Here is a 20,620-nt window from a genome sequence, read left to right as displayed (position 1 = left end):
AAAAATTAGCCAGGCATGGTGGTGCATGCCTCTAGTCCCAGTTACTTGGGAGGCTGAGGCAGAAGGATTGCTGGAGCCCAGGAGTTTGAAGTTGCTGTGAGCTGGGCTGATGCCACGGCACTCTAGCCTGGGTAACAGAATGAGACTCTGTCTCAAAAAAAAAAAAAAAAAAATGACTGAAGGTATGCAAAAGCACAACACCTGCACACAGTGGGCACTAATACAATCCATGTATTATTAAATCCATCTTATAGATGAAGAAACTGAGACCCAAAGAGTTTCATTGACTAATCCAGTATCACCCATCTAACAGGTATCAGAATTGGCATTTGAACCCAAATCTGGCTCCAAAGTTCATGAGGAAACTGACACACAAAGAATCTCTGCTTTTTTTGTTGTCAGAATAAAGGAGACCTGGGAATCCCAAGGCAGTTGAAACCTAGCCAGTGTTTCCATCACCATATCTCAGCACTGATCTTTTTTATTTATATTCCTTTGATAGGATGAATCTGTCAAGAATTCAGCAAAACTACTAAAAGGTTATCATTCTGGAAAATTCCTTATCAGCCTTATGTGTTTCATGCTGCCCCCAGTAAAGAACTTAAATCTTTTAGGAGCATTAGAATCTTCATGGAGATAAGTGTTCCTTTAAAATGTCATGAAAATTTATTTTTAAGGAGCCTTGTCGATATAAAACAGTCATTTTATAGAGCATACCTTTCGTCTTTCTTAGCAAAGACATTAGCCACACAGCTACCCTAATGCACAGCTTAAAAGAACATCATTCTAAATGCCCAATTTAAGACCCAAATTATATGATACTTTGACTCCTATAACTGAAAATATTTCAGTGATACCATTATTTCCCTACTAAGTTCCTTTCAAGGCTCGCCTTGCTCATGGCTGGTTAAGAAAAATCAGTTTGGCTGCCATTCACAAATGTTCACAGACACCATTTTGAAAAAGAAAAGCTAGCAAAACAAAGTGTGTTTTGTTACGATTGCATTTTAGATCTTGTATCTGAGGATATGCCATCAACAGGGCATGGACTTTCAGCTGTTTTCTAGAAGTCAGGAAGTGGTGAGTTTGAGTACTCTTTCCTAGTCCTCTTTTTCTGACCAAAGCATGTATGCACACGCATGTGCACAAGTGTGTGGTGACTGGAGTCAGGGACAGAAACATGCAACTCTGGCCTCATCTTTAGCATCATGTTAAAGCATCCTTATCTCATCCCCCACAGACTGTATAAGTTGTGGAGGAAAAAACTCAAGTATTGCTGTTTTCACTGGATGAGCATTATTGTACTTAACTGGCATTCAAGATAGCAGATTGGGTCCGGGTTTGGATCCCAGCTCCATTGTTTATTAACAGCCTGACTTTGGGGATGTTCTTAACCTCACTGTGTCTCAACTGCCTCATCTCCAATATGGGGATAATAAAACTACCTCACCTCATTGGTTTATTGTGAGGTTCAAATGAGTTAATACAAGTCCTCAGAATGGAGGTTGCTGAACATTCTTCTCCAAATCAGTGCAGGCACAAGTAAGAAGCAATCCTCCAAGACTCAGAATTATTTCTTCTATGAGGATGGAAGACATGATACACTACATTATGTAGTATCCCATTTGTGAGCAACCTCTAGAAAACAAATTTTTCTACTCTTAGCACTAGATGTGATTTTACTTTTCCTAAAAATTGCTTCATCTTTCTGAATTTTGTGAATTTTGTAAGTCATCAGTTTCCACTCTTAGGTGGAAAACATCCTTTCATGGAAAATATACAGGATTGGGCAATTATTTTTTAATTCCTACAATTTCTGGCTACATTTTATGTCTTTATTCATATATTTTTTTCTCTTTATTCCTCACTTTCTTCTAGTTTGTGCTATCCTACTATACTTTCACTTAAGTTATCTTAACTCCTTTTAGATAAAAAGACGACAGCATAAACACAATATTAGACAGAGCCACACCATGCTTATCCTCAATGAAAATGACCCTGCTTTCTGGACTTAATGAAAAGTGACCAGACTCAGTCACTCTTGATTAGAAACCCACACAATCTGCTTCCTATGTTCACACAACCTTAATTTACTAAACACACCACTAGGTGGCTTCATTAACTTGCAATTAAAGGTCTCTAATAATTTTTCTTTTAGCTCCTAAGGCCGATGCCTCAGACCCTCTTCTCTCCAAGTGCATCCAAATCTCTATTTTTCAGAGACCCATCCATCATTGGATCATCCAGGCTTTGGACTTTTTCTAAACCTTTCCCTTCCTGCTGTCCATCTGTCAGTCATTTTGCTATTCCTAAGTATCAACACTGAATGTTACACAAATTCATTCAGTGTCTGCTACTCTAATAAAACACTTGATGGGGAAGCAACATATAGCTAATAATCGACATGAGATTTAAAGATCTGCTAAGGATGGATTCATAGCTGGCCCATCTTTGGATCCCACCTTCTCCTACTGTGGCTTGTGGACAACTTTCATATGATAGGTGCTTTTTAAAATTAGTAGAATGAAACTGTAGATTTCATACATACGTAGTATAACTGTCTTCTTTTGACAGAACAATCATGGATGGTCATATATAAAAGGATCTGGAAGTTTTGTGCAAAATTTAAAGCTCTAAAACCAGTAGAAGCTTGGGTAGGGTTTTAACTAAGAATTGGTATTTGATAAAATAAGTGGTTAAGAAAAGAATGTGAATTCCTCTTAAACATATGACCCTAAAGAATAGAATCTAAATGTGACAAATGAGAAGTGGTGATGTGCAAACTCCACAACTAAAAAAACTAACTCCCCTACTCCCTGGTATTAGAGAAGAGCAAATCTTCTGATGTCCTCCTACAATTTTTAAGTTGTAATAATTTACTTTTTAAGCTTGAGACAAATAATTTGAAAACAACAAAGATCACCAAATATTCTTTACAAGTGACTTCAATTCTAATAGATGTCAGAAGATAAAGTCTTATTTTCTAAAAGAATATTTTATTTCCCTATAATTTCTGAAATAATATATTGTGGTCAATGTGAAGCTGTGGCTCTGAACTTTAACAATGGGTAAATTAGAAAAGGTGTAGCAAAAGAAATAATACAGATCTAGTTTCATAAGATACCTGGGAACCAAGTCAAATTGAAAAACATATGATTGAAAATGAATTCCTGAAAACATTGATAGCTGAATTCTTGAGGTTGTTCTCTTCAGCTGTTGGCCAAATCAGATTAGAACCACTAGATATGAAGGTTGAGGCAACAACATGAAAGGCAGAAAAAGCTCAATGTCCTGCCACTATCAACAGCCACTTCTCCTCCAGCTTTTGATTCCCCATGAGCCAGCCTTGACCTTGAGTCCTGATTTAAGCTCCTCAGATCACTTTTTCATGCACAAAATTAAGAGCATTTGATTCTTTAACCAACAGTTCCCCACTACCCCCACCCCCTGGCAATCACCATTCTACTCTCTGTATGAGTTTGACTATTTTAGATTCCACATATAAGTGAGATCAAGTCATATTTGTCTTTCTATATCTGGCTTATTTCACTCAGCACAGTAACCTCTAGGTTCATCCATGTTGTCACAAATGGCAGGAATGGATATGATCTACAAAGGATGTCATGTTAATGGCTCTGCCTGGACCCCAATCTTTCTGTCCCAAGAGCATCTAGGCAATGGCACAGATATACCAGCAGCCCCTGTCCGTATGCAGGGCTCACTCTATGGTGCCTCCCCTGAATTCTGTCTAGCAGAGCAGAGTCTCTCACTCTCACAACACTGTTGTTATAACAGGGGAAAGAGGTGGCTTATATCCAGTTGGCTTATACCCAATTGCCTTAACCATTCAATGCCCTTATGAAGACATGTTGAATCCTTCTGGCTGGATCTAATGATCAGTTCAAAGTTAACTTTCGATTCATAATAACTTTGAGCCAAAATCTATTCGCCATCTGAAGCCCAAGCATTAAGATGACCTTGTCTTTTGTCTTTCTTGGATGGTTAAAAACCATGTTCAGAGGAAGATGTTCATACCGAGGCTGAAAGGGTCCTTATTACAGTTGATGAGCACAGAAGAACCAACCAGAGGGGTCTTTCTCAAATGTTATAGAGGACACTTTGGTGAATTTATGTAACTTGCCCCATGCCCAACTGCCAGTGGCAGTTAAACCAGAATTCAAACCTAAGAGCATGTAATTCCAAAATGTATATACCATTTTAAAAAAAGAAAGAGGAAAGAATGAGTACTTATTCTTGCTTCCCCAAACTCAGCTTCTTTTTTCTTATAGATTTATTGTTTGTTTAAGTTAGGTAATACATTCATATGATTCACAATTTGAAGAGTACTAAAGGCTCTGTGCTCTAGCCATGGATGTCCTCTCTATAGGTAACTAATGTAACTGATTTTTTTCTATATCCTTCCACTTTTTTCCCCCAAAATGGTAGTATACTATACCCTGCACTTCTCACTTAATACATTTTAGCAATCATTTTGTATTAGAATATAAGATTTTGGATCCTTCTTTAATTTGACTTTTTGACCATCTGGTATAGATAAAAACAGAATATACATTTGTTTTATAGAAAATAGGTCCCCTCTAAAATTATAATATTTTCCTCAATGTGCCTTAAAACTAGACTATTCCTTATGGCTTTTTCCTTCCTAGTCATTCTTTACAATATCACCTCAAAAAGTATTAAGCACCCAAGGGTATCGTGCACTATATGCAACCGTTTGGGAATTTCCACTTGAACTGAAACCACAGTAACATGAAAGGAAGACTCCATACAACCGGGATGATAACAAAACTGCATTACAAAAATTAAACACATCAGAGAGCTATAAATTGCACAGTAAATACTTTTATTTGAAAGTACTGGCTTCTTAGTAAAATGAATTCTTTGAACATAGTAACTCATCTCTTTCCTTTCAGTTTTCACCAATTCACATCATCTTATGGCGCTTTCTACTTAAAACAAAGAGGGATTCTCTAAAAGAGAAATCGTATTGACTGCTTCTACAGTTTAGTCTTCTCCCATTTTGAAGGTAGTGGGAAATATCAGATAAGAAGGAGAAAGACACGTAGTACAAGGTGGGAGTCTGGATTGTAACATGCATCTAAGAAATCCTCTCACGTGTGCCTTTCACAGAGGAATTCGAGACGGATAAAGCAGACCAGGGCAGTTCTGCAGCTACTGCAGTGTCCTCAGAGCTGTGGATGTCAGTGTGGAGAAAGGTCTCCAGCACTGCCCCACGGACGGGGGCTCAGTTTCAGGGCATATCATCATTTTTACCAGGGACATGGTGAAGTCAAAGATCATAAAAGTAGGAAGAATTACTAATACATGGAATGAGCATCATGATCGGAAACATATAACAAGCCCTATGAAGTATAAAACCTGAAGGTCAAAATTTATTTGGAATAAATTAAAATACCCTATTTTTAGGCTGAAAAAAATCAACACAGCCAAAGCACCAGATGCAGGGACCTGCCTACACAGCAGGTCATGTGAAAGAGAGGCCCAGGGTTTGGATAAACCAAAAGTGTCAAATCCACTCAACATATGGCATTCAGTCTGCATTCATTGGGCACCTAGCCGGTGCCAAGCACAGCACTGGGCTTACAGAGAATGAATAGCACAAGGATCTTAAAAAGGAATGAAAATGTATCCCCCCCAAAATCACATAATATTATACTGCATTCATAGAAGCATTGCCCGAAAGGAAGCAGCAATCAGTGTTCTCTTCACAGAACACCTGGGGAAACTGCCTTTCAAGAGATTTTGTCAAACAGCCGGCAGCCAGGAAGGAAGCAACTAAGATGGCGCAGTGCTTGGAAACCATACCATGGTGACCCAGCTGGCAGATCTGGGAATCAGAGGACTTTGAAGGACATGACAAACATCCTTCAAACTTAAGCAGTGCTATATGGAAGAAGGATTCCTTTTTTCTTTTTCTAAATTGCAGAGCTCCAAAATGCAGGACTAAGACTAACAGGTGGAAGTCACGAGAGAGAAGATCAATGTGAGGAGGAACTTTCTAGTAGGAATGAAGCTCTGTAAGATAATGACTGGAATGGTAAAGTATGATTTCTATATTTCAGACAGAAATATACTATATCATTTTTAATTTCTAGAAATGTAGCTTCTATAATTTCTACAGGCTCTTTCATATATTTTTCTATCACCTGACAAAATCCAAAAAGGAATTAAAGGCATTTGCAAAAAATAGATAGATAATAGATAAACAAACGATGATAGGTAGAGAGGTAATATTCCTAGAGCATTTACTACTTCCCAGGCACTGCTCGCTAAGCTCCTTACATATATGTACTCCACTAATCCTCATACTGTGATGTGTTACCCTATGAAATGGATACTATCATAATCCATCTTAAGAATGAGGAAACTGAGGCTCGAAGAGGTTAGGTAACTTGCCCCGGTACACACAGCAGTAGGTGAGGAGCTGGAGTTCCAAACTAGGTGAGGAGCTGGGGTTACAAACCTAGGCAGCCCATCTGTACCACCAACACGCCGCTGGCCCTGAGAGCAGGAAGGGAGAGGGTGGGCAGGGCAGGAAGGGAGGAAAAGAAGCAGAGGCAGAGAGAGCAGCTGATCACAGACGAGGCCAACCTGAAGCTGCAGCAGCTGCACCTGAGGAGAAACCAGGACGACACAACTGAAGTCTGGGGAGAAATCAGAACTTTTCTAGAGGCCAAGTATTCCCAGTGTCCAGGCAAGAATGCTGCCAAACACAAGAACATTCTTCTTCTAAAGCAGCGATTCCCTGGGACATAGTGCTCTGGGTCTTCTCTGGAGACTTCAGTTCTGCTCTTCCTCCTCAAAGACGGTGAAGGGCAAACCCAACGCCCCACCTTGGCCATCCCTTCCTCCTCCGCCCCTCGCCACCTGCCTCCACTTCCGCCCTGGGCCAGTCAGACAAGGCAAACCATTCCCTCCAGGAAGCAGGGGTGGGGAGGGTGGTGGAACCTGCAGAGGTCTAGATTCTAAGGACGGAGGAGAAAAGGCGAACACTGTGGACTGAGCTGTGCTTGTCGCCGCAGGGAGGGCAGTGAGTGAGGCTCCCCCATACTCTTCTGCAGCTGGGCTTCCGGACTGAGAGACCCCTGGGGAGGACTCCCCAAGGGACCCCCTCTGCTCTCTCCCTGGAGGCCCCACCTCTCATGTGAAGAGGAAGCCTTTCCCTGGAAGACTCCCCGGAGAGCTTGCACCCTTCTCCCGTGCTTGCGAGATCACAGGGTTACGAGAACGCCCGGTTCAGAGCCCAGCAGAGCCTCCCACAGAGCAGCAAACCACAGCCTCACTCGCTCACATGACGGGCTTCCTCCTCCCCGACTTAATCAGCCGGCACATTTGAACAGACACCCAAATGCTTGACCTCATATGCCAAACCCAAGAGAAAGAGGATTTTGTAAGGAACTAGCTCGCTTTTCTCACCGTGACAGACAGCTTCACTGATGCAGGCGCCCCCACACCCTTCCCTTAACCCCTTCACCTCCTCAAGCTGCAGCCATTTTCCATCCTTCCCTTCACCTGCCAAGTGGCTTAAAGGGGGAGTCCCCACCGCCGAGCTCTCCTCCTCTCATTCGCTTGTCACCAGCCCCTGGCCCTCTGCCTTCCTCAGGAGTAAGGTACTCTCCCCACCCTCCCATCCCACTAGCGAACCTAGGTGGGCTTCACAGTCCTTTCCCAAGACCCTCACCTTCCTAAAGCATTTAATCATGGTAGCTGTTCTCGTCCCAACATGCCTTTCCAGGTTTCTATGGCAAAGGGAAAAAGGAATGAGCATTTATCGTGCCCAGGCAGTACCACAGGGAGTGAGTCCTCCGCCCTCCGGTGAGATGGGCATTATTTCCCCTGTATTGCAGAGGAGAGGTTCAGGATCTTGCCCAGAGTCAAGTCAGCAGCAGGCCTGAGATTTGGGATCTGCTTCCCCTAAAGTGCATCCTCCAGCCGATCCTCCTCACTTGCTCCTCTTCCTTGCTGCTTCTCCCTCCTTTGTCTCTTCCTCCTCGTAATTCTTTCCCCAGGTTCTATCTTAGGCCCTCTTCTCATCCCTGCCCTGCTAGATAATTTTCCCTAACGTCTCAACTCCTGTTGTCACTACTTCCCTGTTGGTGACTTCCAAGCCTCCTTCTTTGGTCCTGTCCCTAAACCTCATCTCCAGGTCTCAGTGTCCATCTTTCTGCTGGATGTCTCCAGTGGGCAGGCCGCTGACACGTGGACGAGCCCCACCAGGCTGCTCCTCCACCCTCCACCAAGCCAGCTCCATCCCACTCATGTCCCCTTCACCCCACCTTCAAATCAGGCACCTCGTCCTGCTGACTGTCCCTCTGCACAAGATTCCTCCTCTGTTCTATTCCCACCGCCTGTGCCTTTAATCGTCCTGAATGGCTGCGAAAAGCTAAATTCCCCAATCTTCTCCCAGCCTCCTGACTTCCTAAAAATGAGATTAGGTCACTTCCCTTCCCCAAATTTCTGTGGTTCCCACTTTACTCTCAATCCCGAACAGCCTACCCATGATCTGACCTTTCTGGTCTTGTTGCCAATGACAGCCCTCCACGCACAACACGCCCCTGACACTTGGGACCCCCACTCCATCCTCTGAACCTGCGTGCCTTTGCCCATGTGCACTCATGTCCCCATCCTCTTTGACTTACATCCTACTCACCCTTGGAGGCTCAGCTCAAATGCATTCACCTCTAAGCAGCCTCCACCTTTCTTACCACCTTTCTTAACTGCTTTTTCCTTTGAACTTCAAGCCCTTTATGAAAACTGATGTAGAATTATTTACTACACAGATATTGTTATACTATAGTTATTTGTAATGTCTCCTTCACTGCTAGAGTGTAGGCTACTTGGACAGAAGAACCTGGATTCATCCATGTCCTGCCCAGTCCTTTGCACACTGCAGGTCCTCCGACGGGTTTGCCGAACTCAACTGCACAAGATGATGCATATAAAAGCCATGTTCTGCCAGTAGTTGAGCGCCTATTTTCAATGTAAAAAGCAGCACTAAATCTTACTCTAAAAAGCCACTTGGGCTACAATCCATGCTGATTCTGAATGAGGCTGGTTTATATAATAAAGATATTTTGATTCCAATATTTTTGGAAAACGGAATAATTCAAGAAAGGTGATATAAAAACAAAATGATCCATCCACCTCTTCCACCCCATGCCTGATCAAGTGTTAGATATTTGAAAAGTACTTTTTGGATATGTCTCTTTAAATCATAACTATTGAGGGTGCATTGTGTGGCAGGCATGGTCCCAGGCACCCCACGTGTCATCTATGGATCCCTTTCTGGAGAGGTGTTACATGAAGCTCTGGGTCTGGGAGGTTCAATGTCTCAGCCGAGATCTCACAGCTGCTAAGTGGGGAGCCTAAAATTTAAACTCAAGTCTGTCTGACCCCAAAGCCCATGCTCTTCTTACTACTCTAAGCTGCCACTCGATTAGGCCCACAATTTGCCCACTATATTGTCTTTCCCAGCCACAGTGGGGAAACCAGGACACAAAGACAGAAATGCAACATAACATACAGGAACTTTCTTTCCAAAAGTGGCCTCTGGAGTGCTGGGTCCATTCTCCAGCTGCCCTCACCAGCACCCTCCACACTGCCCCGCAGCAGGAGGAAGGTCAATGCCACGAGATTCCTGTGCAAGGTGCAGGCTGAGAGACTTGGTAGGAAAGGGGGCGGACAGTTGATTATGCAGAGGAAGCTCAGAGCTTCCTTTAAACATACCTGGGCCTGGACAGTGTCAGGCCACCTGCCCGGGAGGGCATCGTCTTTCAGCACTATCAAAGCCCGTTTTCTCCTTCCCCCAGGCATGGTGTGCACGTGGGAAAGATAGGATTGTATTTCACAGTTCCTAGACAGCTGGTGCACTCATTATCTGTCTGCCCCCACATCAGCCCAAATGGCAAAGGATCAAATGACAGAGCAGAGAAACTCAGTGTATTAGAGGATAAGCATCAGACTAGATGAACGCTGGGGTGGCAGGGAGTGAGGCCAGGAGGGGCTTGTGCCCAGGGAGGCACTTAGGTCCGAGGGAGCTCCAGGACTTGGAGGGGCCCTCAGCAGCTCCCAGCGTGGGTTGGCTTTATTGCTTCAGCCCGGACATCTCATCACCATGGAGCACTCGCTCTAAGAAAGGTAACCAGAGCCAATGGAAATGAGCATTTTAACCTGGGTAGGTCAAACTCTGATGTGGTATCTCTCTCCAGGCTTTATCGGATATACCTATCCAGTGAGGTGAGAACCAGCTTCTGGTGACAGATCTGCATCTGGGTCTCTTCCTTCCTGACCTTCCAGAGCTATCAAATTGTCCTTTTTCTCTGAATCCCAGAGGAATACGGGTCTTAGAGGAGTTCATGATGCCTCCATGCCTAGGACCAACCTGCTGCCCTGAGGCCCCCTCCCAGATGCTCTGATACTTAAAAGATTAATCTAGTGAAATTTCAGTGTAGTTCATCTCTACACACCATGCAGAGCCTCAGACCCCAAATATTAATCTCATCCTGGAGTTACTGCTTGGAGCACCTTGGAACAGCCCATGTACACCCTGGACGCTAATGCAGTTCCACTGCCTTTTGCCATATTCCTCTGTTTTGATCCCGATCAGAGCTAGAGTTTTGACCTGAAACCAGTCAAACGCGAAGGCTGACTAGTGCTTGTCCAACTCTCGCAGTTTATTTTTATTCCACAGCTCTGCTTGAGTTCTGGAAACGGAATTCTTTGCAGCCAGAGGCCCCTGACCTAATTCTTTATCTGGTTTTAACCAGATTAAGCCAAGGGATAGCTCCCTAGCTCCTGCTGCCGAAGAAGTGTGCCAGCAAAGCCACAGAAAGGGGCTAACCAATGAGACTCCAGCTAGTATCCTCTAATTTGAGGGGCTCCAGCCCATGCACAGCTTTAGGGTTGGAAAGGCCAGACCGAGGCTGTGATTTTGCTGATGCTGACTGCCAGTGGGAAGAACTGGGGCTTGGAGTCTTCCATGTGACATTGTTATTCCGAAGCAACTAGTTGGAACCAACGCAGGGTTCCGGGGCTCCAGACGCCGCAGGGAAGAGGGACAATGAGTTGCTGTCACCAAAGGCAAAAGATAATATGACTAAATTCCTGCTCATGAGAGGAAAGAAGGACTTAAATTTCTAACGAGGCAAAAACAGCGAGTTCATTCAATTAAAGTATGTACCATTGAGGAAGGAAGGCAGCTTCTTCAAAGTGGTGACCAAAGTTTAGATTTAACAATGGATTGTCTGCACCCAGGGTCTAGAAGTCATCTTAAAGATCAGGCCCCTAGACCTGCACCGGCCGACACGGCAGCCGCTAGCCACACGTGGCCACTAAGCACCTGAAGTGTGGCTATCCAAACTGAGATGTGCTGTATGTGTAAAACACGTATCAAATTTCTGAATACTTAAAAAAAAAGAATGTAAAATCTCTCATTAAGAGTTTTTATATTGGTGAGCACGGTGGCTCATGCCTGTAATCCTAGCACTCTGGGAAGCCAAGGAGGGAGGATCACTTGAGCTCAGGAGTTCGAGACGAGCCTGAGCAAGAGCGAGACCCCAACTCCACTAAAAATAGGAAAAATTAGCTAGGTGTTGTGGTGGGCGCCTGCAGTGCCAGCTACTCGGGAGGCTGAGGCAGGAGGATTGCTTGAGCCCAGGAGTCTGAGGTTGCTGTGAGCTAGGCTGACGCCACGGCACTCACTCTAGCCCGGGCAACAGAGAGAGACTCTGTCTCAAAAAAAAAAAAAATTTTTTATATTGATTACATGTTGAAATGATAATTTTAGATACAGTTGGTGAAATAAAACATTAAATTTAATTTCACCTATTTATTTTTACTTTTTTAAATGTGACTACTAGAAAATTTAAAATTACTTATGTGGCTAGCATGGTATTTTTATTGGACAGTGCTGTTCTCGACAACATAATACTCAATTAATTTCAAAGTGTGGCCACATCTGCAAAGCAACACCTCTTCAGCCCAGTACCACCAGCAAACACTCTCGTGTGGGCCCTTCAGAATTGCAGGTTCTCTCCAGGTGACAGTGCAGGTGATGATTCCCCCCTCTTCTACGCTCTTTTTATTTGAAGAGTGTCTTTCAGTATATAAAAATCCATAATCTCATTTAACTGATAGCTACACTTAGACAAATGTCTTATTACTTTTAAAAGACTTTTAAAAGACTTCCAAGACAACAGAAAAGATAAATTTGACTAACAAAATTTTGAAACTTTTATATATTTAGGATATATATAAAGATAAAATATAATAAATATATATTAAGATAAAAATATATATATTTACCTTAAAATATACCAGAAGAAAAATTCAATAAAATAGTATAATAGTGTTTATCTCGGGGTAGGATTATGTAGGAGTGATTTATTTCTTCTCCTATATTTTCCAAATTTTCCACAATGCTCATGTCCTTTTATAATCAGAACAGAAACTTTAAAATCCCGAAGAAAGATTATTTTTACAGCTTCTTTTGTTAACCTAATCTAGTGTCCAGTGACCTCAAAAATGGGAAAGTCTAGGTATAGGTACTATTGTAATTTGAATTTATTTAGAAAAGTATTTACTATGTTCTGGATGGCAACGCACAAAGCTTAGCTCATCTGATTTCAATGAATTCTGTTATGCCCAAAGTCCTGTTGATAAACTTGCAAGTTCCCGTGCACGTGTCAGTATTTAGCTGAAAGCACTGTTGCTTCTGTGGGGCATTTACTCTCTGTTCCAGGATCTCTGCCAGCTTCAGAGAGGAGGTCGCCGACAGGGAGCAGGAAGACAGAGCGAGAACAAGGTGATGACGAGGACAGGGATCCCAGCAGAGCTGAGGCCACCTGAAGAGGCTGGGGGGAAGGCATTGGTCGGAGATGGGCAGGGGACATGCAGGCAGGGATGGAGGAAGGGAAAAAGGAAATTAGGAAGTTATCGTGTGCTTTTTTTTTTTTTAATCAACAACCCCAGAAATCTGACCGTTTTTCGTTCTTTCACCCAAAAACCTCTTATTGTGGTGGGTAACCCTTTTTGTAATTACTCTTCCAGGATACCTTATCACTACTGACTCTACTTATAATTGCTTTTCTTTACTTGAAAGCTGTCAAGCTGATTATGTCTGCTTGGCACTGAATCATTCCTTTTCATGGTCACTTCCTAGGAGGAAGGAGTTTAAGCAACAGGTCTGTGATTCATTCATTTACCTAAAGGGAATGTGGGGCGGGGGCGGGGGATGGATACCCCCAGGAAAAAGAAAAGAAGGTAGGTGACCCTAATTTCCTCATCAACTGAACCTCCAGATAATGAGACTAATGATCTTCACTAGGAGGAAGAAACCTCATCTACAGACTGCCCTTAGCACGATGTCTCTGGCCAAAGGATTTCTTAGAATCATGACATACCAAATCTTCGAGGCATGGCTCCCTGAAGCATGTCATGTGTACTACAAAATAATGAGGGGTATAAAATGGAGCTTTTGTGTAACTGAAATGCTTTGCACCGTGTACCTTGCTTAGACCTATCTAGCATTCCGAGTCCAGAGAAAAAAAGGGGGTTCTAGGGAGATATCTTCAACGGCCCAGACCTCGCTGCTTCATCTGAGCCCCTCAATTGCATGCATCTTTGAAATTATTAGTAAAGCTCGATACTGGATAAGGTTTGTGATCCATGTGAATCTGACTTGACGATGTGCTTTTTTGCTCACCCCACCCCTACCATTTGATGTCCACTTTTTAATTCTTCCATATTTTCACTGTCTATCGTAGACCTTCTCTAAATTACCTATATCCTTTTTTAAGACATGGAGCCACAAACTAACCCGTTTCCCTAATCATGACAAGCACATCGAGAGCACAGTGTCCCCATGAACAAACCCAGTCACACGGACCCTTTCATAAGAGGGACAGGATGCTCGCTCTGTTGCCTGTCAATGGCAAGAGGGCTCCTTTAACAGCTGGGAGTTATTATTTAAATTCAATCCTTGCAAAATATTTTCCTTTACAATCCAGTATCTCATTGGCTGTCCATTTTCACTCTCCCAGACTCTTCGACTCAGCTGCAGACACTGCACCGGATTTTTCTCTCACAAAGCCTAAAGCATGATCTGATGGCACAAGCCTCAAGGCAAAATAATCACTTAAGCCCAGGCAGGCCTGGAATTGCCTGGAAACTCACTGGTTAATACATTTGGTTATAATTATAGTCGTTCCTGGCTATTATAGACACGGGAATGACTCCTTGCCAAGCCAATTAGGAAGCTGCCTAATGAGTCCTGAATTCAGCAGCCATTTGCAGTTCTCAAGACCTTTGCCCCATCAGTCATCTGCCTGCCTCTGTATCAACATGGTAGCCTCTAATGAGTCCAAATAAAGCCCTTAACACAATTCCTGTAGATTTAAAATCCCAGAATGCAGAGGGAAAACAGTGGTATGGCACTATTCCAAGACAGGGTACATTTTAACATATTTGAAAATATCAGTGCATTTTTTAATAGGTCACTGTATAGTCATTTTTCAAAAGAAAAAGGAATCATCAGTAAATAAAAAATGCTTTACACCCATAAATGAAATAGCTAGAAGATTCTCTCAGTTTCTAAACAGGATCTCTCCTACCAAAGTATCATAAATCAGTGGGCACAGAAAGCCCGCCTCAAAGGGGTTGCTTATGTTTCCTTTTTTATAAAAAATTAAATGCACACAATCATTTGGGCCAAATCTACTAAGCACCAAACAAAAGGCAAAGCTTGGGTGGCCTCAAGTAGAGACCAGCAAACTTTTTATGTAAAGAGCCAGACAGTAAGTATTGTAGGTCCCTGTTACAACTACTCAACTCTGTCATTGTAGCACAAAAGCATCCACAGACAATATAAAACCAAATAGGGCCAAGCACAGTGGCTCACCCTGTAATCCCAGCACTTTGGGAGGCTGAGGCAGGAGGATTGCTTGAGCCCAGGAGTTCAAGACCAGCCTGGGCAATAGCGAGACCTAGTCTCTATAAAAAAAAATAGAAAAATCAGCAGGGCATGGTGGTGTGCACCTGTAGTCTCAGCCACTCAGGAGGCTGACGTAGGAGGGTCACTTGAGCCCAAGGGCTCAAGGCTGCAATGAGCTAGGATCCAACTCTGATCCCCTGGGCAACAGAGCAAGACCCTGTCTCCAAACAAAAAAAAAAAAAAGGGCATGACTGTGTTCTAATAAAAATATGTGGCAAACTAGATTTGGTGTCGGGGTCATAGTTCGTCCTGAATGTGAAGGGAAAGATAGCATGGAAGAATTAAATCCACCTCTTTTACTCTGACAAATGCTCCCAACTTCTACTCTAGGTCCAGTACATACATCCTGCTCAAAAGGCATGAATGAGGTCTGGCTTCTTAAAAAGGCAAACACATAGAAATACAATATTTAATATTTCTTGGGTTAAAAGCCACATCCCTGCTCCACAGTTCATAGGCTTTTAAATATGGGAACGTCTGAGATCATGTCCTCCATACCTCCCTTCTGTCAGATGAGAGAACAGGCCCAGAGAGGTTGAGGCGTCAGCCAAAGGTCACACAGCAAATTAGCAATAGAGTCAAAAAACAATAAATGTGTACAAATATTATGTACCCACAAAAATTAAAAAATTTTTTAAACAAAATAAAATATAAAGGGTAAATCTTAAAAAATATATTATAGCGGAGTTGGGCCTGAACCCCAAGAATCCTTTTCTGATGAGCCACCTTCCTCCTTGTGCTCGAGGAAATAAGCACCTGTTTTACTTTTTAACACCCATTCCCAGAGCCCCAGGTAAGAGAGTGAAAAAGATGAGCTTTCAACCTTGCTTCACCAGGAGAGTAATTTTTTTCAAATGCTGTCTCACACAGAGCACCAACGTAAAACACACATGAAAGAAGGTGCCTCTCTCCCCCTGCCTGGCCCCAAGCAAGGCTAACGGGGCACCTTGACTGCATCCTAATGACCAAGGAAACCAAGTAGTTCAAAACTGATTTTATTTACCATCTACTATCCTCTCAGTACTACCCTCTAGCATTCCCCCCTCTACTTCCCAGCCCCGCCTGAATGCCCCCTGCGGCAGTGCCCCCTCTCCCAACCTTCCCCTCCACAAACTACAGTCAAAACTTATTTAAAACTGGATCCCAGTCCTTCGACAAACTAATTTGTGCTGACCTATTAATAACTAGTAAATTAATTTCTCTGCTACAACATAAATAATCTATCTCTGATCAGAGTTTAATATTTTATTCTTCCCAGACACCAGATTTGAGTTTTAAAGGGGCCTTCAGTAGCTCAACACAGTGTTTTTGAAACCATGTTGGGCCGCTTCTCCACAGATGCTTGAGGAGCTGCCTAAGACGGGGAGATCTAGGCTCCTACCTCTATGGCATTCAGAGAAGCTTTCATTTTATTGGTTTCCTACTAGATTTCACTGGGTGGGGAGAGAGTTCCAGAGATAACGGAAAAAAACTTAAAAACCACACACATAAGCCCAAGCACTGACCCATGATCAAGATCTCAGTCACCACAATGCCAGTACAGAAGCTGTTTAAGGGTGTCAAGAATTGCGAAGCATCTGAGATTTTACCCCCCTTACAAGCTAACAAGTCCTCCTGCCAATTTCATGGGTGCTGGCAAAAGTCACAAGACTCCCCAATCAGCCTCTTTTATGCCATTTCTGTGAGCCCCAGCTGCCACACAGAAAGGTGAAGAGGAACAAAGGCTGCACACGCAGTAGGCTGCGTGACAGAAGAGAAGCTCTGACTTAGGAAACCCGTATCTTTCATAAAGGGCCATAAACCTGCCTGCCTGTTGCGCCACAGGGAGATGCTACATCCACCTCCCAGGGCTGTGCGTGCTAGAAACATCCCTGGAGAAACATTCCAGAACAAAGGACAGACAGTGCCTCTGCTCACGACATGTGCAAAGACGGTCAGGTCCATGAAGAACTGTCTCCCAGTGGTGGGGAGCGGGGGTTGTAGAAGGGACCCGGTTTAAGGCCAGGCCTGCTCAGGACTCCCAAGGAATGAATGTAAGCTTCTTAGACTGGGAGTAACAGGGGCTGGAGGGAAAGGAAAAAATCTTGCAAAGGGACAAATAAGTGTTTTCTACTTGTGCAGTTTGAAAGCGCACGCTCCCCATCTGTCTTAAGACAAAGTTAAAAATTCTCAGTCTGGCCTGCAGGCCCTTCATGACCCAGTCCCTGCAGTCTCTCCAGTGTCTGTCGGCACCGCTCCTTCCCCTGCTGGCTCTGTGCAGCCACACTGGCCTTCCTGCTGTTCCTGGCACGCACCACACTCTTTGCTGCCTCAGAGCCTTTGCATCTGCTGTTCCCTCCGCCTGGAATGCCCTTCACAAGGCTCTCTCCCTCACCTCATTCAGGACTCCCCAGTCCAGAGTTACTTTCTTACCACTTGTGATGTCTCATTTTTCTTCAAAGTGCTTATTACTACCTGACATTACATTATATTTATTTGCTTATTTGTTGTCTCCCCTCAGTAGAATGCAAGCTCCCTGAGGGTAAGTCCTTTATGTGCTGCTATACTAAAGAAATAACTATTTTTGATCTTATCAAGGGCATGCCTACCATTATGGGTCGAACTGAGTCCCCCCAAAATTCCTATGTTGTTGCCTTGTAGCCCCTAGTAACTCCAAATGTGACCTTATTTGGAGATAGTATCTTTACAGAAGGAATCGAGTTAATATGAGGTTATTAGGGTGGGTCCTCATCCAATGAGACTGGTGTCCTTATAAGAAGGGGCATTAGGACACAGACATGCACAGGGAGAAGACGGCCATCTCCAAGCCAAGGATGAGGCCTGGAGCCCTCAGAGGGAATTGACCCTTAACCTCAGACTTCCAGCCTCTAGAACCTGAGACAACAGGTTTCAGTTGTATAAGCCACCCAGTTCATGGTACTTTGGTACGTCAGCCCTAGCAAACTAATACACCCACAAGATGAATGTATTTTTTATTTTGAACTCACAAAATGAAACAAATAAATCCATCTGTGAACTAGGAGTTTTTCCACTTTGAGACTTCTCAATGAAAGGACGATGACCCCAGCCTATTCCAACAAAAGTTTCTTAATGCCCTGTACAGCCAACAGAGTGGGACAGCAGTGTGGAGAGGGCATGGGCTCTGGGTCTGAGTCCCTGTTCCACCCCCGACTAACAAGTCATTCAGCCTCAGTGACCTCAGTTTCACCAACTGTAAAATGGGGGACAGTCGCCCTGCCAGTGCCACAGGCTTGTGAAGCGGGAATGTTATGTGTGAAGGGTCTGTAAAGACAGGCACTGTGCAAATATTAATTACTAGGATATGACAAGCACAGCGTCACCTGCCACAATGGGTTAAAAACCAATAGTGTCAACTGCTATCCACGCTTGGAGGATAGAAAACCAGCATTCTGAAACATTTCAGTAAGTGCTCTCTCTAGTTTCTATATACCCACAGGTGCTTTTTATTCCCCAAACCTCACTTCAAAACACATAAAAAAGATAAACACCGTGTCATGGATTAAAGTATTAAGGTGAGGACTGAGGAGTCAATGAAATGCTAGTTCCTCTCGATCTGCAGCCCCCGACCCTGGGGCCTCAGACGGGTGTCTGTCCGTGGCCTGTTAGGAACCGGGCCACACAGCAGGAAGTGAGTGGCGATCAAGCAAATTAGATTCTCACAGGAAGAGTGAACCCTACTGTAAACTGCGCATATGAGGAGCGATCTAGGTTGTGCTTTCCTTATGATAATCTAATGCCTGATGATCTGAGTTTCACAATAAATGTAATGTGCTTGAATCATCTTGAAAACTTCCCCCCAACCCACAATCCATGGAAAAATTGTCTTGCGTGAAACTGGTCCTTGGTGCCAAAAAGGCTGGGGACTGCTGCTCTAAATGGCCAGCCCTTACCCTGTGTCAGGTGAGAGGTTCACATAAAGCCAGGCACAGACGGGTGGAGGTGAATGTGTCCTGCAAGGATGGCTCACAGGAGCAGAGGCTCAGCTTGCTGCCCTTCCTGGCAGTTTTACACAGCCCTGCTCTGAACTTTCTGTAGCTGGAACAAGAGTCCAAAGGAACTAGAAGCAGCAGAAACGAGAGAACAAGAAGACCTTTGGAAACTAGGGCAGAGGAACAGGTGGCGTGTATGACGACAGTCAGTGTTTCAACATCAGCCAAGGATCTGCCAGCGAGGAGGGCGATGGTTTCTCAAACACCCTGCCTCACCTGACCCGTCGGAGGGGAAAGACATCTGGGCACCGGCAGTTAGGTGCCCACATTCTCCTATCACACAACTCAAAGGTGTGTCAGACACTGACCGCCCACTCGCGCCAGGGTCCCCCCACCCCCCCGAACATTTCAGTCCTTGGGCCCCACAAGATCGCTGGGGAAAAGGATCCAGCTGACTCCCCCAGTGCCACGACCTCTACCTTCAGGACCCAGTCTCCTTCCTGGGAATCCTGGATCCCAGGCCTCTGGCACTGTTTCCAAGGTGATGAGGCTGCTCCAAACCCAATTCAGGAAAAACTGCAGCAACATTATCCACGGATGTATCTGGAAGTCTGGCAAGAAAGCGCTGGGCTGAATTGGCCTCTTTGTTCAGAAAACTTCTCCTCTCCCTCACATTTCAACAATTACAATGACTTTGGGTTCACACATTCCTCTTTCAAAATTGTAAAGCAGGTTAAATTCATCAGCCTCTCACACCCCACACTGAATTCGTCTGGTTTTCTCCTAATATCTGCTTTTTAAAACTCTCAGTTAAGCTAAGCCTACAAAGAGTAAATGGACATTTAACTGGGTGAAAGAAATGGGAGAAAAAATTTGAGGGTGGGGGTATGTAGAGGGAGAGTTAGACTTGGTAAGGAGCCCACTGAGGGGGCATAGCCAGAAGGCAGCATGACAAGGACCCTGGAGGCTGGATGATGTCAGGAGAGGGGCCCTCCAGGAGCGAAGAGGGGAGCCCAGGACGGCAGGCACAATGGTTCTGCACACAAAGGCTGCCCGCCTTACTGGTCACAAATACCTCTTTGCGGAGCTTCGTCCTACTCCGAAGCCCATGCCTTCCGAACTTCTGCCTGGAGAAGCAAACAGATAATGGCTCACGAGCATGTACTGCAGTCACTCCCATTAGAAGAAATAGCGACATTTTGCCGACTGTAGACAGATAACGGCACATGCGCCTTAAGACTACAAAGAGTATTTTTTGAATGTATTTTCACAGACTGCCAAGGTTGGATTCAAAGACTAGACACTGTGTCCCTTCTCACAAGCTGTTGCCATTCCCACTCCTAGCTCTCCTCAGAGTCCCCAAAATTTTAGGTGATTGCTGGGAAACAGACCGGAGCAAATGGATAAAAGGCCACGTCCCTGAGGCGTGTCCTGGGCTTATCAACACATCTGACTGCTGTGGATTTTATCTCCATTACTTGGATCTGTTTTTGAAACTTTCTGGCAAACTCACAAAGACTGGCCAAAAAAACTAGAACAGATTAAAGGACATCATACTGTTGTATAATGGAACAAAAAATGTTTTGGTTGTGCTGCGAAAGGCTGAGTCCCACTGCACCCCTCTCTGATGACCTGCCCA

The 20,620-nt window shown here is 44.1% G+C and overlaps 1 protein-coding gene across 1 annotated transcript in view; it reads right to left on the bottom strand.

Annotated features, from left to right (window-relative positions):
* The window catches only part of MREG (melanoregulin), a 52,689-nt gene that overhangs the window by 3,435 nt on the left and 28,634 nt on the right, over window positions 1-20,620 (bottom strand). The window lies entirely within an intron of this gene.

Source organism: Lemur catta, chromosome 8 (assembly GCF_020740605.2).
Source record: "Lemur catta isolate mLemCat1 chromosome 8, mLemCat1.pri, whole genome shotgun sequence".
Classification (NCBI taxonomy): domain Eukaryota; kingdom Metazoa; phylum Chordata; class Mammalia; order Primates; family Lemuridae; genus Lemur; species Lemur catta.
This window is presented reverse-complemented; position numbering and strand designations above follow the sequence as displayed.